This window comes from Macrotis lagotis, chromosome 2 (assembly GCF_037893015.1).
Source record: "Macrotis lagotis isolate mMagLag1 chromosome 2, bilby.v1.9.chrom.fasta, whole genome shotgun sequence".
Taxonomy (NCBI): domain Eukaryota; kingdom Metazoa; phylum Chordata; class Mammalia; order Peramelemorphia; family Peramelidae; genus Macrotis; species Macrotis lagotis.
The window spans coordinates 117,128,966-117,153,289 of record NC_133659.1 but is presented as its reverse complement, the minus strand read 5'-3'; the positions used below and the strand labels follow the sequence as shown (position 1 = coordinate 117,153,289).

The 24,324-nt window shown below is 34.7% G+C and overlaps 1 long non-coding RNA gene across 1 annotated transcript in view; it reads left to right on the top strand.

Annotated features, from left to right (window-relative positions):
- LOC141511160 (uncharacterized) overlaps positions 1-24,324 on the top strand; it is a 116,530-nt gene that overhangs the window by 82,808 nt on the left and 9,398 nt on the right. Inside the window, exon 3 of the long non-coding RNA XR_012475273.1 lies at positions 11,113-11,205. This is a non-coding gene — a long non-coding RNA (uncharacterized LOC141511160). The remainder of the gene's footprint in view (positions 1-11,112; positions 11,206-24,324) is intronic.

The following is a 24,324-nucleotide window of genomic DNA, read 5'->3' as shown; positions in this document are numbered from 1 at the left end:
TTATCTCTTACTAAGAGGGAAATTGGTAATATTGGCTGTAGAATTTTTTAGCTTTTTTTAGTCTCTTTTTTTCCTCAAGGAAAGAAATTAAATCCTATAACTCTACCCCAATCTCTTTATTTAAAAAATGGAAATTATAAAGATTTTCCTGACCCAAAGTTTCTTCATGTTTCTAAGTTTCTGCCCCACCTCACTACCAGCAGAAAAAAAGCTCTTTAGGTCAAGGATTGTTCTGCTTTCATAATTGTATCTTTGGTGCCTAATACAATGCTGGTAACACAGTCGGTATTTAATAAATTATTGGGGCAGTTAGGTGGCATAGTAGATAGAACACCAGTCCTGGAGTCAGTAGGACCTGAGTTTAAATCCAGTCTCAGACACTTGATATTTATTAGGTGGGTGACCTTAGGCAAGTCACTTAACCCCATTGCCTCACAGAATAATAATAATAATAATAATAGTCAGTGAGCAGAATTTAATTAAGATAACATGGCATAATGCCAAAGAGTATTGGTTTGAGATTCAAAAAGATCTATCTAGGATCAAATCCTACTTTTGATTTTTAAGTCTCTGGTCTCTTTACTTAACTTTTAAATAAAAGAGTTAGTCTAATCAACAAATATTTAGTAAGCACAAAAGTGCTTATAATAAATTATGTTCTAGGCCTGGAAAGATAGAGGGGAGGTGAAATAAGAAGGTAAAAAACAGTCTCTGTTCTTGAGGAGAGATAACAAAGAACTATGGGCAAACAAGCTATATTAGACTGTTAACTCATATGAACCTTCTCATTTATTAGGGCAGTTAGAAGGAGCATATACACACAAGGCACAAGAGGGACCTGAATGTGAAGGTATAATATAAAGAAGGAGTTAGTAGGCAGAAAAGGAAAATACTAGGAGAAAGGGAAAGGAGAGGTAGAATGGGCTGTTATTTCATTTAATAGATGTAAGAAAAAACTTTTCAAAGGGGTAGAAAGGGGGAAGAGAAGGGGAGTGAGTGAGCCTTTACTCTCATTGGAAGTAACTCAGAGAAGAAATAACATACACACTCAATTGAATATAGAAATCTATCTTACCCTAGAGGAAAATAGGAGAGGAAAGGGAGGGGAGAAAGGGGATAGGGGAAGGGGTGTAAGGAATATAAGAGAGGGAAGATCATGGGTAAGGGAAGTCAGATACAATACAGTTTTGAGGATAAGGTGAAAGGAGAGTGAGGAAGAATGGGAAAAGGGAAGAATAAGATGGAGGGAAATAAAGCTAGCAATAACAGCTATGGGGAAAAAATATTGTAGTAATTTCTCTGATGGAATTTTGACAAAGAATTCTATCCATCCCAAAGACAGAGATGATGGTATCTGAATATAGAGTGAAACACATTTTTTTTCTGCTCTCTTTATTTTTTTTATTTTTTTCGGTTTTTGCAAGGCAAATGGGGTTAAGTGGCTTGCCCAAGGCCACACAGCTAGGTAATTATTAAGTGTCTGAGACCGGATTTGAACCCAGGTACTCCTGACTCCAAGGCTGGTACTTTATCCACTATGCCACCTAGCTGCCCCTCTCTTTATTTTTCTTGAGGTTTTTTTTTCTTTGTAGGGAAGGGGGGTATGTTTACTTTTACAACATGACTATTGTAGTAATGTAAAAAAAATTAAAAAAAATTTTTTAAGGGTTTTTGTAAGGCAATGGGGTTAAGTGGCTTGCCCAAGGCCACACAGCTAGGTCATTATTAAGGGTCTGAGACCAGATTTGAACCCAGGTAGTCCTGACTCCAGGGCTGGTGCTTTATCCACTACGCCACCTAGCTGCTCCAAAAAAATTAAAAATTAAAAAAAGAAAAACTATCAAAACTAAAAAAACAAGCTATATCAGGATTAATATGCAATAAGAAATAGAAAGAAGGCACTAATCAAGAGGGGTTATGAAAGGTTTCCTTTAGAAATTGCAGTTTTTAAGCTGGAATTTTAAAAAGTCAGGGAAGTGAGAAAGTAGAGATGAGGTTGATTAGGTAACATGTTAAGGGCCATTCTGAAACTTGATATTCAGCAATTCAAGGGTGAAAATGTTAGATATTTTTTTAGAATTTAGAAAATTTTACAATTTAGAATTTGGAAAAATTACCAGTATATCTAGATCAGGCATTCCTAACTTGTAGTTCATAGATTTTTAGGAGTTTTGAGAACTTGGTTTTTAAAATAATTATATTTACTTTCACTAACTTCTTATTTATATTTGATAGTTCCTTCAATTATGTATAAGCATCATTGCAGGGAATCCTTGGGCTTTACTAAACTGCCAGAGGTGCCTGTGATACAAAAAAAATGGTTAAGAATGCTTGCACTGGGGTGGCTAGGTGGTGCAGTGGATAAAGCACCGGCCCTGGAGTCAGGAGTCCCTGGGTTCAAATCTGGTCTCAGACACTTGATAATGACCTAGCTGTGTGGCCTTGGGCAAGCCACTTAACCCCATTTGCCTTGCAAAAAACCTAAAAAAAAAAAAAAGAATGCCTGCACTTAGTCCACTGTAAGGGATAGAAAATATGTTAGCAGTCAACAGAGACAAATCAAAATTATTCAACTTCTATTATATTTTTATCTTCTAGATAAAGGAAAAAGATCTTCATGACATAAAGACTATCCTTACCAAGGAGTGAAACTCGACATAACCAGAGCCAGTTGATGACTCAGAGAATAGAATTAGGTCTAGAATCAAGAAGATCTATGATAAAATCTAGTCTCAGATTCTTATTAACTGTGTGATTCTGGGTAAGTCGACTAACCTCAGCCTGCCTCAGTTTCCTTATCTAAAAATGGAGTAATAATGCACTTCTCAGGGTCATTGTGAGGATAAACTGCTCTATAATTAAATTACTCTATAATTGCTCACTAAGATAGCCCCTAATTTCTTCAAATGAATTATCTCCTAGCCTAGACCATTTGCATTTCACAGCAGTGATGGAGAACGACAGAAGTGACAGAGAATTAGAGAAATCACCAAGTATTTATTAAGTAATTATGTGTCAGGATTATGTAAGACATTGCAACTATAAGTACCAAGAATGAAAGGATCCTTTACCCTCATTGAGTTTATATTTTAATTGGAAAGACAACATATAAGTTTTCCCATTCTAATAAGGAACGATAATATAATCCATAGAAAAATATATACAGCATAAAGATACATATGTGCATACATTTGTGTGTATATTCACACATGTATGAGTGTATGTATATGTGTGTGAGTGTACAGAGATATGAGTATTTATATGTTTGTTTACATGCATGCATATATATATGTATATGCTGAACTGAAAATTGTTAAATTAAAGGGAGATTGTTAATTTGCAGAGTAACATGAAAAACTATACAGAAAATGGTGAGCAAACTGTTTCTTTAAAAGAAAAGAATGACTTTGTGAGACAAATTTAAGAACAAATTCAGGCATGTGGGACAGTCAGATAGGCAAGAAGATAGAAGACAAAATGTTAAGGGTAAGGAAAAGAAAGGAGAACTTGGCTTATCTCAAAGTGTGAAAAGGCAATGAGAATTTACATGTATCAGATACTGTACAAATATTTGGGAAGGGAACTAACATACAAAGAAGATGGAAAGGTAGGTTGGGACTAGATAATATAGAACTTTAAAAATTAAACAGAAGAATTTCTATTTTATTCTAAAAGTGATGGGAAACCATTGGAATCGATTCAATTGGACCATCATTTGATTTGAACTCAAGGCAGTGGTGTACAGCATGGAATGGAGAACAAATAGGACATTGCTGAAATAATCTAGGTCAGAGAGATGATGAGACCTGAACTGAACTAGAATCTCACTGAGTGAGAAGAGAGACTCAGGCTCAACGTAATGAAAATGTAGTGAAAAATCCTAAGATTTGGCAATTAGATAGCGGGTGAGGGAGAAAGAAGAGTTAAAAAGAATGCTAAGGTTACAAATCTGTGACTATGATGGCTTCAAACAGAAATAAGGAAGCTTAAGAAAAGAGAATATTTGGGGAAAGAAAATGAATTCAGTTTTTGACATGTTGAGTTTTAGATGTCTCAGAGACATCTAGCTTGAAAAATTCAATAGATTATTAGAGATACAAAAAGACTTAAGCTCAGGGGAGAGAGTGGGACTGGAAATTGAAATGTGTGAGTCATCTGCAGAGAAATAATAATTAAACTCATGGACACTGGTGAGGTTATGAAAATACACTATAGAGGAAGAACAGAAGAGGGTCCAGAATAGAACCTTGGGGAATACTCAATGATAAGGGGGCATTATATGGATGATAAATCAGAAAAAAAGACTGAGGAAAAGGTTACAGGTGAACCAGGAGAGAAGAGTGAAAAAGAAAACCCAGAGGAGAGAGTGAGTATCCAAGGACCAAGGACTGGACAACAGAGTCAAATGCAGCACATGGATTAAAAAGAATTAGAATGAGGGGGGCGGGGATCACCAGATTTGACACACTTTTTAATCCTCTTTCTTATACTGAATGGTGAATCTAAACATCTTACCATACTTATGCATAAAAGCAAAAACTCAAGAAAAAAAGTGCGCAATCATACTCTGCTGTTCTCCAATATGGTACATTTTGGGGATTTCCATGAATATTTTTCTTTTCCAGTTACAGAAGGTTATAGCTTCTTCAAAGTTAAGGATGAAATGCTTAGTGCCCAAAAGCTTAGCTATATTTCAGTTAGGTTATGAATCTATTCCATTAGAGAGCTACTTTCTAGGGAATAACCAAGATCATTTTGTTTCACGAGAATTTTATCCTAAAAGACATTGTTCCATTTTTTAACTATCCCTAAGCAGTAACATTAATGCTTAAAGTTACAAGGCTGTTAATCATTTTTAATATAGTAGTGATAGAGGAGGTAGGAAATATCTGGGAAAATAATGGTATAATTGGTATTAAAGGGATGGATTTTTATGATAGGATGCAATAACTGAAAGTATAGCAATTTCCAAAATGTTTTCTAGCCTAATTTGTAATAGCTGTGTGACCCAGGAAAAGTCATTTAACCTCAGTTTTCATATTTCTAACCCTTTTCTTTTAGTGGGGCAGCTAGGTAGTACAATGGAACACCTTGGAGTCAAAAAGAACTGAGTTCAAATGTGACCTCATATCCTTGATATGGATGATTTACTAGCTGTGTAACCTTGGACAAGTCTCTTAATCCTGATTGCCTCACATCTGGGGACATCTCCAGTCATTCCGATTCATATCAGGCCACTGGATAGCACCAGAGAAGAAATTGAGGCTGGTGACTTAGCCCATCCCCTCCTCACTCCATTCCAATTCATGTGCTTGTCATGGCATCACCTCCCTTTTGTCATGGTCCTCTTTAAGAACAAAGGACAAGGGGCGGCTAGGTGGCGCAGTGGATAAAGCACCGGCCCTGGAGTCAGGAGTACCTGGGTTCAAATCCAACCTCAGACACTTAATAATTACCTAGCTGTGTGGCCTTGGGCAAGCCACTTAACACTGTTTGCCTTGCAAAAACCTAAAAAAAAAAAAAGAACAAAGGACAAACATCATCAGCAATCTCCTTTCTAACTCTACATCTATGATCCTATAAATTTATAAAATATGTCATTCTATGGCCTTAGCCATACCAGGTAAGAAGATAACCAACTGTAATGCATTTAATTGAAATATAAATGGATATTTTCAAAATCAGAGGCTTCAGCAATAATCCCAGAACCAGGGCCAAATTCACTTGGGAAAGGCAAAACTGCTGAAGCAACAGAGAGTACAACAATGGGAAAAAAAATCTTACCAGAAGAAGAGCAGCCTGTTCTCAAAAGTTTCTAACCTTTATTTTACAAGTTATAGCGATGAAGAGTCAGAAGGAAAGCAAAATCAAGATGAATGAGTATGAAGATAATGGCCAAGGATCACTGTATCATAAGCATGCATGGATCATAGAGGACAGCTAGATAAAAGGCTAAGATGAAAAATAAAACACACCCTTATGTCATCATCCTAGGGTGAAATCCCAATCACCATATGTTCATTAAAGCTCTAACTTTGATAGATACCTGAGGGCAGCTGATAAGTTCTGTTTTTTCACTATATACATACATGTCTATGTATGTATTCATACAGGTATGTATATATATATATATATACTACTAGAATCTATATATTATACTATATATATATATACTACTAAAATCTATATATACTATATACTTCTAGAATCTCATCATACAAATGTAAACAGAATTGATGAGGTATTACAATGAAAAAAGTCCTTCTAGTATGTAGGCATTTTTTAAATTAAATTTTGTGGTTTTTTAAATGAATGAAAATCTATTTTCTTCCCTTGCCCCACCCCCACCATTAAAAAAGGAAAAAAAGAAAATCTTTATAACAAATATGCATAACAAACAAATATAATCTCAAAATGGTCATGTCCAAAAAGCACATTCTCTATCTTCATACTGAGTCCATCTCACTGTCAGGAAGTATGTAGCATTCTTCATCAGTGTTTCCTTTGGAATCATAGTCATCTAATTGATCAGAATTCTTATAGATTTCAAATTTGATTATTTTTACAATGTTGCTATTAAATAAATTATTCTCCTGGTTCTGCTCTCTTCACTCTGCATCAGTTCATATAAGTTTTCAATTATTTCAGATAGGCCAGTAGTATTTCATTTCAGTTACATACCATAATTTGTTCAGCCATTCCCCAACTGATGAGCATTCCTTTAGTTTCCAGTTCTTTTCTACTACCAAAAAAGCTACTATAAGTTTTTAGTTGCTTTTTTTTTTACAAATGAGTTCTTTTTCTCTTTCTTTGATCTCTTTGGAGTGTAGGCCTATTGTTAGAACAAAGGAAATGAACAATTTAATAACTCTTTTTGCTCATAGTCTCAAACTACTTTCCAGAATGGCAATGCCAATTCACAACTCCACCAATGGTGAATAAATGAGCTTCTTTTTCTCCTAAAACATTTGACAAATATATTGTAGTAATCAATTTCCTTTAACAGAATCCCTAACAAATCTTTTTTATACCAGATTCTGTTTTGTGAAATTGTTACTTATTCTACCCCTAAATAATTATAATCATTTGTATGTTTATAAGACTTTAAAGTATACAAAATGTTTTCTTAGGTTAAGTAATAAGAATAACTTTTTTCTCATTTTTTGAAATAATGAAACTGAGGGACAGAGAGTAAAAATTTCATCATAGAATATTATAGTTGAAAGGGACCTCAGAGACTATTTAACCTAATTCATACCTATAACATCCCTGTCAAATACTTATCACTACCAACACCATCCCTAATATTTTATTTTCCAAACTAAACTTCTTTGATTCAGTAATTCTAGTTGTCTTCCTCTGGATTCTCTTCAATTTATCAATGTACTTCCTAAAATATGGCACCCAGAAATGAATATGGTAATTTGAACCCAGGAAGATGAGTCTTCATGACTCCAGATCTGGCAGTCTATCTACCAAGCTACCATGCTACCCATAATCAAATCATTTTAACCTTATCTTGTTATAGGGTGTGAGATGTGGATCTATTTCTGTAGTGTTTTTAGGCTTGCCATATGCACTGTAAATATCTCATTTTATTTTCACAATAATCTTAGGAGGTGGGTACTTTTTGTTATTCCTGGTATTGGGATGAAGGAAAGAGGCAAGGGATGAGGGAAGTGTAGGGGAAAACAAGAATCTATTAAGTATATGCCACATCCTGTGTTACGTATTTAACAAATTGTCTTTCATTTTATTTCATTCACAATCCTGGAAACTCTATAAGGCAAAAAGCATCTTAACCCAGGTTTCTAAGTATCTGACCCTAGATTTGAACTCAGGTCTTCCTGACTCCAGAGGCCCCAGGCCTATCCATTGCACCACCTAGCTTCCTCTAAATATCAATTATTAATCATTTTTAGCAACTTAGGTGGATAGGAGCCTAGAGTCAGGAAGAACTGAGTTCACATCCCATCTCAGACATTCACTAGCAGTATGACCCTGGACAAGTCTTTTAAAGTTTCTGTGCCTCAATTTCTTTATCTATAAAGTAAGTGACTTAGAATATATACTTCCATCATCTCTTCTACCTCTAAATCAATGACCATATAATCTATGGTCCTTATTTATCTCAGACTAGTGGCTAACTTCTTATTTTTTGACTGGATAAAGATTCTCTTCAATATGAAAAAGAGAAAATAAGTTGAGTTGTTCTGTCTTCTTTCCTTTACCAGCTCTCATTGTCTTATTTACTCTGAGTAGTCCTTTCCATTTTTTGATCTTCCTTTTTAACTTAAAATAATCAAAAGTTCCCCTTTTTCCCTTTTCCTTAATATTTATTATGAGTATAAACTTATTAACATTCAACATATTTTTTAAGTCACACAGGAAGAACATTAGAGAATCAGGATCTAAACTCAGGTCTTTTGAATCTGAGTCTAGTGACTTTCCCACTACACCATAAGATTCTAACATATTAAATTCAGCATTATGTTATTCTTCCTACCATTAAAAAAGGTAACAGTAACATTTTTGCAAAATTAAAATAAGATAGATTATTTGGCAGGAGTTCTTAGTCTATTTTAAGGAAATGGAAAAGTATGGGGAATAGAAATGCCTGTAATGCAGCGTTTAGATTCAACTTTTTTTTTTTGCCAGCATTCTGACTATGTGATCTAGGAAATTATAAAGTCCCTTCTGAAAAGTGTAATTACGTATACAGAAAGGAGCACTACTTTTATGATTCACAGTGATGGGAAAATGTGGTGTTTCTCTTCACCTCAAATAGTCATTAATTGAAGTTCTGGTCTATTTTTCGGACCACAGTTCCTGTCTCTTATTCTCAAAGCATGATCGATTATCCTCATAGGTTTTGCCATCACCATTAATGGTCTTTAAGCTTTTAAAATACTCATCCTTTTACAGAAAATGCTTCTCTTACTATAGTTTTCTTGGTGTCTTTATGTATTTATGGAAGACAAATTAAAATCTCTCCTCCCTTTCTCTCTCTCTCTCTCTCTCTCTCTCTCTCTCTCTCTCTCTCTCTCTCTCTCTCTCTCTCTCTCTCTCTCTCTCTCAATTATTTATGACATAGAGATTTGCTCAAGGCTATCTGAGAGATTGGAGTGAAAAGGGCCCTGAGCTCATAGGCAAAAATTTGTCTTGTCTTTGCCATTTTTCAGCTAATAACTGTCAGGCAAGTCATTTTATCTCTCTCATTTAACCTTTTAGTAACTTTACCTAAAATATGGGATTGTTTATATGGATTAACTGCAAGCAAACACTTCATAAAGTGATAACTGTAACATGTTTGTATTGGAAAGTGATAAACTAACATATTTCTTTAACATATCTTATACTGCATAATATAGGAGATAGGCATTATGGATAATTTTTTTAATTGGAGTGAAATCTGAAAGAAGAATGACTCTTAATAGAAATGTGGCAGCCAGGAATGATGCAAAGAATGGATAGTGAGAAAAAGCCTGAAAGGAGAAGAGGAGAAAAGGACAACTCTTTTTACCTTATAAAAAAAAAGTTGGCATTTGTCAATGGATGGGAATTAATTTTGAATAGAGAAGTCAACTCAGCAAGCTGCAATCTAAACCCAAATCTAAATCCAAACTACCTGACTCTCAGCCCAGTATTCATTCCACTGTCACTTTCAAAGAAGGGAAGTAATATAAAAAGTCAGCTTACTTGTAAAAAACCCTGAACTAGAAACTCCAGGAGGACTAGGACTCTTATCTTACTGAAACTGTGTATCTCTATCAGCTCCAGGCATAGAGCAGACACTCTATAAATTTTTGTTAATGCTTATTTAGGTAGAACATTAAGGGGGGAAAAAAGATACTGTCCAACTAGCTAAGAAATATGAGCTCAGGCTTCCAAAATCATCAAAGAGAAATTCGTAAAACATATATATCTATATCTGGATATAGATAGATATTTCTGTGTAATATATAAAAACATAGATGCATATACATGTGTGAATATATATGTGTTCACATACACAAAGATATGCTATTGAAGGATTCTAATAAGTTTTTGTTGTTATTGTTGTTGTATTAACATTACTCAATTATTATGGAAATGTAATTTTCCCAGCATCAAGGTGTTCTCTTTGGTAGGTAAGACCGAGCTGTCTATTTCATAGAATTTTAGAACTAGAAGACACCTTAGAAAGTTCCTATTCTAAACCTCTCATGTTATAGAAAAGGAAAAATATAATGTGGCTTCCCCAAAAGTAGCACAGCCTAAGTTTTCTGACTCCAAATCCAGTTACTGAAAATGCTGTTGGTCAAGTCTCCACCTGTGGTCTGTAATATATAGAGTGAGAAGCCTCCAGATTAATGTTGGAATGAATGTGGTATCAGGACTAGTTCTTTTTTGTATGGGAAAAAGTTCCTCTTCTAAATTTCCATAAATGGAACTGCATACAGAGCTTGCCTCAGGTATAGGTGAGATGTGGCATCTAATGGAAACATTCCCTAGGTCACTCCCATGGCTGCTGTTTTCCATTTTACTACAAGTAATTTGTGCTGCAACCCACTTAGAAGTATGGAAATGAGTCACAAGGTGAAAAATTATTGGGAAGTTCTAGTATCAGGCACTACATAAAAAAATGAGAAGTGGACAATTCACTAGCTTTTTCTTTAATGTATTGATAAAGTCATCCCTTATAAGCAATAGCTCCATTCAATATTAGACAGAAACACATGGATGGCTCATCCCAGACCCTAGGGAATGTCAGAAGGTTTTTATTAAAGTGAACACTGAGTAATAAACTTTAATAGTCTCCAGAGGTACGTAATGCCAAAGAATAATACATAAAAAATGCTGATTTAATAAGAATACTTATAAACTCCTCATAAGTCATTTATTACAAACCATGATTTTGAATTACTCAAAAGATTTTTAAACTGTGATAAATTATAATTCACACTAAATTGAGTCTCACATTTCCAGTATCAAATAAATAAGTAGATAAATAAATAAATGCCCTTAATTAGCAGCTGATGAGGAGAAATCATGCGTAGCACTAAAAGAATCTTATAACGTCTGTGAAATTTCCAAGCCTGTTGGCTAAAATAAGCTTTTCCCCTCTCACAGCTTTTTTTCCTGGACCTTCCTGCAAGCTGTCAACTCAATATATCATTCAGGATCACATGGCTACCCATCACAGGAAATTGCTGTCTACCAAAGGTATTTCCAATCTGTAATGATTACTATATCTGTCAAGCAGATAGTTAAAGCAATGCCATAAAGTTAAAAGTCTGCTGCTTACCCATATGCTTAGTTGACTGAGATTTTTTTTTCTTTCCTCACATGCACTTAACAGATGTACTGTATTTGCTAGAATTCCAAATCAGACCAAATGAGGATTATTCTCTCCTATTTGCATAAGCAATACCAAGTATGAGAAAGTGAGAGAAGAAAAAGAAGTTGGTTTGTACGGTTTTTTTGTTTGCATTTGCAGCTTCCAGTTGTAGAAGTCTAAACAGGTATAGCATCTTGGCAAGATGTTACTAGTTTCTATGGCAAAGTTAGTCAAACTGAGAATGCCAAGGAGAGATCTGGATAGGGAACAGAGGTCAAGGTTACAGCTATATTTTTCTTTCTCTTAGATCTGATTCTAATTTTGGCAATTCCCCTGACAAGTGAAATTCGGTGATTCTGAATGCTGCAGCATAGTGAGCTGTCAAAACTTCAGATTCTTGTAGTGAACAACTAGGAAGTGAGGGAAGGTGGGGAGAAGATAATGACAATGGACTCATACCTCTCTGGAAAATCCTAGACTTCCAAAATCAAGGGTCTGGAAAAGTCCTTGGAGACCATCTGGTCCAGCTCTTCCTAAACAGGAATTCTGTCTATAACATCCCAAAAATCAAAACTGATCATGATTTTCCCCTGATGTTATCAGCAGAAGGGAAATCCAGTCATGAAAACAAAGGCAATATAACACAATATAATACAATCAGATTGGATCATTGACCCTAACCTCAAATCCTACCTCTTCTATTTCTGTTGTGACCTTTTGCCTTAATGACCTCACTGAGTCTTAGTTTCCTTATCCATATAATAAAAGTGTTGGACTTAATTGTATATCCTGACTTCCTATTCTTAAATTATATGAACTGAGTTCAGGGATGATAAGATTCCAGATTTGAGTTGGAAGGGGCACAAGAGGTCATAAAAATCCAACCCCTTCCTTTTACAAATGAGCAAATTGTGATTCAAAAGGTTAAGTGATTTGCCCAAAGACATCCTTATAGTTAAATTGGGAAGCTAGGTTTGAATTCAGGTTCTGTGACTGATGCCAAGTTCATCATTGTTTCCCTTGAGTCTGCTGAAAGGGAATAACTGCTAATTATTACTCAAACCTTCAGCTTTTGCCATTTTAGACTATGATGTCTTGGTGATCTGCCAAGAGGCTTAATATTTTTAGATTAGTTGAAAGGCAATACAGTGTAGTGAACAGAAATGGACTCAGAGTCAAATATTAATTAACTTAATTAACTAACTTTCAGGCAACTAAGACAATAAATAGTAAACCACTTAAAATCTATATTTATTAGAGGAAATTTCACTTCCTAGGAATTCTCCATTTCGGTAATTCCAAACTCAAGTAGATATGAGATGATCATTGGAGACCCCATCTTGACTTAGAAAACCACATATTAGCATTATCTATATTCTATTTTATCTATTTTGTTAAATATTTCACAATTACATTTTTATCTGGTTCAGATCCTAGTAAGAATTAATGCACCAAGTGTGTGACCCCTCTGCTCTATGTAAATAAAATCACAAGTTTAGTTTGCATATTTGAGGGTTTGTTTGTTTTTTAAGGAATTGAGCCTCTGCTTTGTTAAGTTGTAGAAGCTGAACTTAGGAAGACAATTTGAAAACCTGGTTTAATAATAAATGATAGGTATAAAGTTCTAAGACTTATAAAAACACTTCGCAAATAAAATCTAAATTGATTCTCACAAAACCTGTGAGGTTAAGTGCCACATTTGTTATCTCCATTCTTACAAAATAGGGGCCTGAGGCTCACTTATCAGCTATCTTATTGAGGGAATTCTTGTTCTCAACTTGTGTTGAAAAAGACAAGATGGCAACCAAAGATAGACAAGTCAAAGTGTGTCCAAGGATGTCATTCTCCATCCTTACAATGCCAACTTTTACAATAAAAAGTAAAAACTATACCTAAACCATTTCCGATGACACTCTGGAGTGAGAATGGAATGGTTGGAAAAGAATAACTGACATTTCTTACTTATGTTTTCATTTCACTGCTCATCCTCAACAACTCATTTGGAATCTTTGGAATTTGAGTCAAATAACCTTTTAACAAATATCTTTAGTTCTATTTTACAGAATTATTTTCTTGAGACAATGTGGAATATAACAAAACACTAAAAATGGAATCTTGGGTCCTATGCTATTATCCTGACTCTTTCTACTGAGCAAATCACTAACTTTTATCTGTAAAATAATGGGATTAGATCCAATAGTCTCTAAGGTTCCTTCCAGCTTAAATTTATGATCATATGACTTTCAAATTTGAGTCTTCAATATCTAGATTCATGATGCTAGGTACCAGAAGAATTGCACTTTCCATAGGTCATACACTCTACCAAAAGAAAATCTATTTTCCTCCTTACCTCTTAATTCTAGGGCTTTCCTTAATTATTTTTGTTATATAGCTTGCTTATACATAGTTATTTACATGTTGTCTCCCCCATTAGATTGTGAGTTTTTCAAGGACAAGGAATATCTTTTACTTTTCTTTGTATTTTCAGCAATTATTATAGCGTCTGACATTTGTCAAGAGCTTAATAAATGATGACTATTAGACTAACTGACTTTTATTACACATCAAGTTTATATTAAAAAGAAACAACTAGGGATCTCAACAAGACCTAAATTTTCATTGGGATGAGGAACCCTCACAGGAGAAAACCCCCTCTTCCAATGTAGGTCAAGCACTTTCTCTACATTTTATAGTCCAAAATAGTTGCCTATAGATAGTCTCAAAAAAGTGACTTGTTCAGGATCACATAGCCAGTATATGTCAGAGGTGGAATTAGAACCCAGGCATTCCTGGATCTTGAGTCAGCACTCTATCCACTGCATCACACTTGCTCTATTTTGACAAGCATGTCCAATTATAATGATATGATCTCATATTTCAATATGATGGAATTCTTGAAAGAGAATACAACTATTCCAAACATTCCCATTTGGGGAATTTACAAAGCATTCCTTATCCCTCAGGGATAGTCTTCTCTCCCTATTTGTTATTGCAGTTAAATGCAATCTGAGTCAAATACTTGCTATATGCAGACAATTCTTTTTAACTGGCATTATGTCTACCTTTTGGACCCAATACCAGAAGACTTCTCTTTTAACTAAATTTGAAAAGCAATGCAGTAATGATGATATTCCTTTAAAATGTAATAGTAGCTCACCACAATATCTATTTTTCTGAAGCTCTACCAAGATTTTGAAAATGCCCCCTCTTTCTTAGTAAATCACATACATAAATTCTTTCACCACATGAGAATAAAAAAAAAAAAGACTATTCAGCCTGGTTTGCACTTGGGAAATTCCCTGAATGGTAACTAAATTTGATCAGGTTTCTGATGAGGGGAAGATGAAGAACAAAGAGGAGAAATGATTTGAGAATTTTCTCTCTGAGATGCTATTATGGGGCTTTCTTAGTATGTCTCTGGGAACTTTGTTAGGAGTAATTGCAGACAGAAAAAGTTGCAGACAGACAAAGTGGCTATAGACTTCTCCATCTGGGAATCTAAGCAGATTGCAGTTTTTATTGAGTTCAAATGCTACTGCTGTTCATCCTTTCTAAAATTTCAGCTGTCTTATGTTATTCCTATGCCCTAAATTAATTCTTCTACAATGCCTTTTATTTCTATTAAGAAATATCTGAGCAATTCTATTCTGTTTTAATATAAAACCTTTTTTCTTATGCCTCGAGATAGAAAGGAATTCTATTAATAAGTAAATTTAAAGATAGACAAATAATTGGATAGATGAATGATAAATGACAGGTATTGATAGATAAAAATAGAAAAGATACATGACAGATACAGAGAAATATAATAGATGACATAGATGAAAGATTTTAGATAGACAGATAAATAGAAATAGGGATATGTGATAGACACAGATAGAAATAGAAGATAAATGACTGATGGTAGAAAGAGATAAGCAGAGAGATGACAGATAATAGAAATAGATATCTAATAGGTATAGATGATAGAGAAATTGAAATATTTGATAGAAAACAGAAGCTACAGTCAAACAGATTGAAATAGATCAAGGATAGATGTCAGATGAATGATAAACACAAATGGATACATGATAGTGGAGAGATAAATAGATATAAAAAGATAATAAAGGATAAGTGATAGAATAGGAAGAAATAAATATGATAGATATAGCTAACACTGAGAGATCAAATAGTCATAGATAAATGATAGATTAAAAAGTAATAAATAAAAGAGAGAGAGAGAGAGAGAGAGAGAGAGAGAGAGAGAGAGAGATCTTCTTCCTGGAAATGAATGATTCCTTCTATGATTTATCATCATTGTATATTTTAGAATCATTTGGTGCATTAACATCTACATGTCTGAAAGTGTTTCTTTTTTTATGTCATTGACAATTCTGGTCCTCTTCAAGAGTTTTTAATCATAGACATCTAAGATCAAATTGTCAGGTTCACTGACTCTCAATGACTCTTTCAAACAAATAGTTTCTTTTAACTAATGAGAGGGTATATAACTCATGCAAAAGAAATAAATTAGAGGGAGTAACAGAAACATAGTAATGTATATTAAGATGACCTGCTTCTCAGAGGCAGAGCCAAGATGGTAAAGTAAAGGCAGGGACTCACTCGACCTCTCCCCCAGACCTCTCCAAATACCTTTAAATAAAGAAGCTAACTTTGAGAGTAGTAGAACCCACAAAAAGACTAAGTGGAACCATTTTCCACTCCAAGACAACCTGGAAGATTGACTGGAAGAGTCCGTTGTACCAGAGTGAGAGAGAAGCACAGAGCAATGCAGATCACATCAGAGTAAACTGGCCCTAGTAATCCAGAAACAGGCAGCAGGGTGACTGGGTCAAGTCAATGGCAGTGGTGGTGGTTTTCAGGCATCTCAACCTAGAGATTGCCAAGGATAACTTGAAAGGTCAGAAGGAAAAGTCTGCTGTACCAGGGTAAAAGTAGAATCCTCAGACCTCAGCAGTGTAGAACAGACCCCAGCTGACAAGGAATAGTCCATGGAGTCACTAAATCAGAAGAGGCAGCTGCTCTCAGTCCACAGAGAGTAAAGGGTCAGAAGGAGATTAGAGGAGTCTCTTTACTATCACTGAGGCAGGACTCTATTATTTTGCCCATTCTCTGACCTAGGTAACAGTCCCAGGTCACAGTCCCACAAAGAGGAACATTAATACAACAGATCTTGCTGCCATCCTCACAGAAAGAATGTGTTCATCCACAGACCAGAGCACAGATTAAGAGAGTAGTAGTAAACACATCTCCTTAGGTCATAACACCTTGGAAGAAATGAAAATGTTCAGGTCCCTAAAAGTATCTCTGAAATCAGCTGCACAAAACCCCAGAAGTTTGGGACAGTGTGCCCTCCATGTTGGAAGGAGAGCCCCACTTTAACAAAGAATTAAAATCATCAGGCTAGTAAAATAAGCAAAGAAAAATATCTGACTACAGAAAGTTACTGTGGTGATAAGGACAATCAAAACACATATTCAGAAGAAGAAGAAGCAAAATCAAAGCTTCTACATCCGAAGCCTCCAAGAAAAATATGAATTGGTCTCAGGTTATTGAAGAGCTCAAAAGGAATTTTGAAAATCAAGTAAAGGAGGTAGAGGAAAAATTGGGGAGAGAAATGAGAGTGATGTAGGAAAATCATAAAAACCATGAGAGCAGCTTAGTGGAAACACAAAAATTACTGAAGAAATTAACATTTTACAGTTGGGTCAAATAGAAAAAAAAGAAGTCCAAAATCCAGTAAGGGGAAGAATACTTTAAAAAGCAGAATTGAACGAATGGAAAAGGAAATACAAAAGCTCACTGAGGAAAATCACAATTGGCTCAGAAAGGGAACAACATACACATTCAATTGGGTATAGAAATCTATCTTTCCCCAGAGGAAGAGGAGGGGATGGGAGAAGTGGGGAGGGGGAAGTGATAGAAGGGAGGGAAGATTGAGGAGGGTCAGGGTGGAAGGAGAGAGAATAGAATAAATGGGGTGGAGTTAGCAATAGTAACTGCAAGGGGGAAATATTCCCGAAGTTTCTCTGATAAAGATCTCATTTCTCAAATAGAGAAGTGAGTCAAATTTATGAAAAATAAGAGCCATACCTCAATTGATAAATGATCAAAAATATGAAGACTTGTCTGATAAGGTTATTGATGCGAATTATGGCCATATTTTTTAAATACCCTGAATCACTATTGATTGGAGAAATGCAAATTAGAACAATTCTGAGGTACTGCCCTATAACCAATTGAATTAACTAATAGTACAGAGAAAGAAAATGACAAAGTTTGGAGGGAATGTAGGAAAAATGAGCCATTAAGGTACTGTTGGAGGAGTGGTGAAATGATTCATCAATTCAGAGCAATTGCGAATGATGGCCAAAGGGATTTAAAACCATGCCTAACTTTTGGCCTATCAATGCCACTTCTAGGTCTATATTCCAGAAGAAATGAAAAACAACAAGGGAAAGGACCTGTATGCATAAGAATATTAATAGCGATTCTTTTATGGTGACAAGGAATTGGAAATTGAGGGGATGCCCATCAGTTGGGAAATGACAGAACAAATTATGTTATTTAATTATGATATACTGCTATTCTGCTAAAGGAAATGATGAGCAGGTTGCTCTCAGTAAAACCTGGAAAGACTTAAATGAACAGATGCAATAGAAAATTAATTCTATACAAAGTAACAACAATATTGTAGGATGATAGATGTGAATGAGTCACCTTTTCTCAGCAATACTGTGGTACCCAAGACAATTCTGAAAGGCTCATGATAAAGAATACTACCCATCCCCAAAGACAAAGTTGATAGTGTTTTAATATAGATTGAAGCAAACTTTTTTTAACTTTATTTTTCTGGAAGTTTCTCTTTTTTTGTTGGGAGGACTATGTTTACTTTTACAGCATGACTATTATGAAAATGTTTTGAATGACTACACATTTTTATCCTAAATGAAATAACTTGCTTTCTCCTTTTCTTGTTTTTGGTTTTGTTTGGGTGGGTTTTTGTTTTTTTTTTTTTGCAAAACAATGGGATTAAGTGTTTGAGGCTGGATTTGAACTCAGGTACTCCTGAATCCAGGACCAGTGCTCTATCCGCTGTGCTTTAGCTGCCCCATAACTTTCTTTCTCAATGAGGGGGAGGGCAGGAAGAAGGGAGAGAAATTAAAACTTCAAGTTTTAAAAATGAATGTTGAAACTTGTTTTTACATGTAACCAGGTGAAAATAAAATAAAATAAAATGAAAGATGACTTTCTTCTCCAAGTAGTCATAAACTTTGGAAAAGAGAAAGCATTGAAGAGCATATGGCTAGAGACTAATCAAGGGAGAAACTTTTAATGGGAGCATGAAAACCAACCTGACAATAAGAGGAGATGGATAATGAATCCTAAAAACATATCATAAACCTGACATGGTAGTGTAGTGACTAGTGACTAGTTATCCAGATAGATACATGCCAAGCATCTCTCTGTGCTAAAAAAGAAATAAGAAGAAAGAGAGAGAAAAGGAAATAAGGAAAAGGAAAGATGCCAACTGATAAATTCTTATTTGATAGAAGCAATATCTACTAAAACCCTGTCACACAGGCTAAGTCAGCTTCTCCTAAAATTCGGGCATGTAGGCTAGTTTATCCAAAAATGACAAGAATGATATCCTCTAGACTTGTTTAGTCCAATAGATTAAGGCTCAAGTCATTGACTTGAATTCATAATTGCCTGGAACATTAAAAGGACAGTTAGTGTCCCCCATATTTGACTCATGTCCTACCACTATGTGAATCATTACACCAACAGACTCAACATACTTTGCTGATCATCTGCATTTCTATATGGAGAAGAAGCAATCACATCATTCTGATGCATTTCTATGTCTTTCTTGAGTATGGCTTGATGAACTCTCTTTTAACTGTCAGTTCTACAAGTTTATCATTTCATTCTTGTCCTGAATTTGAATTGAACTAGGAGACTGATCCAAGTTACATCAAGCATATAACTTACCTTGATGATAATTTCATTCTTCAAAAAGCTATGGGAAGAATTATCACTCTGGTTCAGACTCTGATGAAAGAAAAGAAACTATTTGCCAAATCAATCATTCAGTCAACACCCATTTAACTGCCAACTATGAGGCAGGCTGATGTGCACTCTAAATTTTTGAAAAGTATACTTTCAAAGAGTTCAGAGAAAGGATAAACAGGATCCCATGGTCTAGAGCTCTGTAGAAGTCAACTCAAGTAAAATTGGGGGCTTATAAAAAATGAAATCCTATAATGTAAAAATTTATTATAAGAAAGAAAAATTAAGTTGAGGAAAACTATCAAAAGAGATTGGTGTAAAATTTCACCTTTTTGCAACTTAAGTTTTAGTCTGGAAGACAGAGATGAAGTGACTTGCCTGGGGAGGAAATGTCCAATATGTGTCAAAGGCAGGATAGAATGCTTTACATTTTGGCTATTTGACCAGGTCTCTATCCAATAAAGCATACCACTCTTAAAATGATAAACTGAAAATAAAATGAAAACTAGGCAAGAATGAAGATAATGAGAACTGTCCTCAATAAATTTGAGTCACAAGGCATGGTCAAACTCCATCCTTGGGTGCTGGTAAAACATGTAGATATGATGGTTGTGTTGCTATCAATGATGTTTGAAAATTTTATTAGAGAAACTAAACTTACTGTAAAAATTTTGCCCCTGGTTTCTCATTTCCCTTCTAATTTTGATTCTTTTATGTTTTCCTTATGTAAAATTTTTAATTTCATGTAATCAAAATTATCTATTTTATTCCCTGTAATCTTTTCTATCTCCTTTTTCATTATAAGCTCTTCCTTTATCCAGAGATCTGACAAAGACAGTTTTCCAGACTTCTCTAATTTACTACTTTAGGTCCAAATCAGTTATCCATTTTGCCCTTATCTTGGTACATGATGTGAGTTGTTGTTGTGAAGCTTATTTAAGTATATTTTTCCTCGTTTGTTTATCTAAGAAGCTTCCATTTTTGTAAATATTCATAAATTTCACTTGAATTTCTTTACAGGTATATAATTTAGCATGATAACTCCCAATGATTATTTTAATTTCATCTCCATTGGTGATACAGTTGCTTTTTTAATTTTTATAGTGATAATTTGGTTCTCTTTTTAAAAAATCAAATTAACCAAAGGTTTATCTATTTTTTTATAAAGGCAGCTTTGAGTTTTATTAGTTCAATGATTTTTTAACTTTCACTTTTGTTCATCTCTCCTTTGCTTTTCAGTATTTCTATTTTGGCATCTAATTAGAGATATAATATTTATTCTTTTCCTAGCATTTTTTAAATTGCACGCCCAATTTATTGATCTACTTTTTCTCTTTTTTAATGATATATACATTTAAAGATTTAAATTTTACCATAAAATCTGCTTTGGTTGCATAATAGCTTAGTCACTCTGTCATTTAAATTTTGATTGCCTCAGGTTTCTTTTAGCTGTGATTGGGAATCATAATAGCACCTGCCTCTCAGGGTTGTTGTGAGGGCAAAATTGATAATATCTATAGAACACTTAGCACCATAGCACTGTGACTGGTCACAGTAGGTACTATAGAAATGCTAGCTATTATTACTGTTGTTGATATTGCTGTTATTTTAACTAGGTGATAAAATGGATAGAGCACTTAGCTCAGAATCAGGAAGATTCATCTTCATTAGTTCAAGTTCAATCTCAGACAGTTACTTGCTCTGTGATCCTAAGCAAGTCACTTAGCTCTGTTTCCCTCAGTTTCCTCATCTGTAATATGAACTGGAGAAGGAAAGGACAAACCACTCTAGTATCTTTTCCAAGGAAATCCCAAATGGGATAATGAAGAATTGGACGTGATGGATCAATAAGCTTATAAGGTTTTTCCTTAGATCAAAGCATAATCTATTTCTCTGAAACTTTTACCCACTACTCTTAATTTTTCTTTCTGAGATCAATAGGACAAATCTTTCAAATTCTTAAAGGTAGCTTATTCCAGCCTCTGCAGCCCTAGATCTTTCATTTAATCCTCATATGGCAATATTTTTCAAATCCTCTTATTCTCTGGATTGCCTTCCTCTAAATTCGATGTAACTTGTCAATATCCTTCCTAAATGCATCCCCCTGAAGTAAACACAGTAGTCTATGTATGGTATAAAAAGAACAGCAAGAACAGTGTAGAAGGATCTACTCCCTCCTTTGTTTTGGATATCTTGCTTCTATTAATATAGCCTAAAATGGCACTGGCTCTTTTGACTGTCATGTCACATTCTTTTGGGGATCCCAATTGTGTCATTTTGTGACTCATGTTGTGAACATTACACATGCCACCACTGATACCTTCATTTAAGTTCACTGAAAAAAAAGATACAGAACAGTTCTAAAGGCAATAGAATTTTGCAGTCAAATTGGTCAGTTTTAAAAATTATGAATCAACTTCTATATTGTCATTCAGTTATGTTTGACTCCTGGTGACCCCATGGATCATGGTTTTCCAGGACCTTCTGCCCTCCACTGTCTCTCAAAATCTGGTCATGATGTTTTCTTGGCAAGGAACCTGGAGTTGTTTTCCATTTCCTTCTCTGGTGGATCACCTTTTGTCAGAACTCTTTACTATAACCTGTTCATCTTGAGTTACTCTAAATGGCATAGCTCATAGTTTCAGTGAGCTATACACTGCCCTCTACCAAGGCAGTGATCCAGGAGGAGATACAATCCAGAAAATTATTTATTAGGTGTGTTTTAAGGAGCAAATAATTATTTACTTATGGTTATAGGTAGTTGGCCTCTAGGGTACATTCCAACTCTCAAATTCTATAGCATAACCTCAAAATACCTACTGATTGATAATGAATAAAGATCACTTACAAAAAAGCAGACCTGACACTTCAGACAGGAGAATGATGGACACAAAACAAAGCCCCACCAGGATGTCTCAAATATTCAGTGACATCCATGCTAAAGTGTAAAACTTTATAAGATTTAATATAACACTCTCCCAAAGACTGTAACATTTTAATAGTCTTAAGCCAGAGAAATTTCAAATGTCATTTAGATAGTTAAAGGGATATTAGGGGAGAAGGGCAATGAGAGTCTCTGAACTCATAGCACATATGTAGTACTTAACACCAGAGATTTTGACCTGGAAGGAACCTCATAGACCATCAAGGACAACCCCATCACCTTAAAGATGAGGACACCGAGAACCACAGTACTATGTGACTTAGCAACATTACATTCCCCAAAATTTCCCAGACCCTTCATATATACAGATCAGGCTTGCAAAGAGATCAGAGATGGAAACTCACTCACTGAAGCTAACAATCAGCTTTGGTATAATAAAAGGGACAACTAGAGTTGGAAGTTCATACAAAAACAATGACCCTTAACTTCAGGTCCTTGGAGCTTAGCTCAGAATGAAATATGACTGACATTGGCTATATCAGGAAGTTACTTGATATATCTTTAGATAAAAATGAAATGATAAGCCTGGGGTGGGAGAGAGATTTCTTTTCCTTGATTTGTGGAGGTTTGTCATGGAGACCATGTGTAATATTAATAAAAATGAGAAAACTTTATGCTATTTTAGATAGCAATGATATTTTTTCAAATTAAATTACTTTTAGGGGAGATGATTAGTGTTTTGGAGTTGTACCTTTTAATGAAATATTAAAGCAGCAGATACCAAGTATATTTTATCTATCAATCTAGTAATCACTGACTTATCTGCACCCAAGTCAGTGTATGAGTATTAAATGTTAGTATAGCTTTACTTTGATTTCAAAAATATTTTGGGTTTTCTTTTCCTTTATTTCTTTTACCGGGAAATATTTTTCTTGGACCAGATTGATTTATTTTCTCTTATACACAGTATTTGGAAAAGGCACAAGGACTTTGGATGTTTCCCTAACATACTCTGCTATCAAGGTGAAAAGACTGATAGGTTGGTTTATTGTTGATCTTTGTTTCCAAAGTGAACCAAAATAATATCCCTATGTTGGAGTCAAAGGCAGTGTATCTGATGTGGTTGATCAGGTCAAAATGAATGCAGGAAAAGAATTGGAAATTGAGGGATGCCCATCAATTGGGGAATAGTTGAACAAGTTGTGTATTATGAATGTGATGAAATACTATTGTTCTGTAAGAAATTGTTTCATAAAAAACCTGAAAACACTTATATGAACTAATGCTGGGTTAAGTGAGCAGAACCAGCAGAACACTGTACACATTAACAGTAATATTGTATGATGATCATCTATGACAGACTTAGTTTTCCCCAACAGTACAGGGATCAAAGACAATATCAAAAGACTTGTTATAGAAAATGCCATCCACATCCAGAGAAAGAACTATGGAGTTTGAATGCGGAACAAAGCATAATATTATCACAAAATTATCACAAATTTGTTTTTGTTTATTCTTTCTCATCATTTTTCTATTTTATTCTCATTATTCTTTCACAACATGACTAATAAGGAAACATGTTTAACATCATTGTACTTGCTGTCTTGGGAAGTGGGGAGAAAAGGGGGAGGAGGAAGGAAAATTTGGAACTCAGTTTCTTACAAAATTCAATGTTGAAAACACTATTTCCTTGTAACTAGAAAAAATAAAATACATAAATCTAAAATATGAAGAAATTTTTGCCACAGATTGGATACAAATAGTTCTTGTGAATATTTGGAGTGGAGATGTCTCTACATTTGGCATATTTTCAAGGCCTTTCAAGGTGACATAAAAGCTGTTGTAATAGATACAATGTTTCTCATTCAAAGATCTCAGAATTTCTCATTCCTCACCTCCCACCATTCCCCAGAGGTTATATGTTTCAAATTGGTACAGAGGGGCTAGAAGTTCTATCTAAGGTCATTTGAATGATCTGGAAGGAAAATCAGAGGTTTTAAATATCCTCATCATATTCCAGCCTCTTCATTTGCCCAATCCTTAAGACATACTGTCACTGCTGACAAAGTTAAACTGCTCATCATTCCTTACCTTGGATAAAACCTAA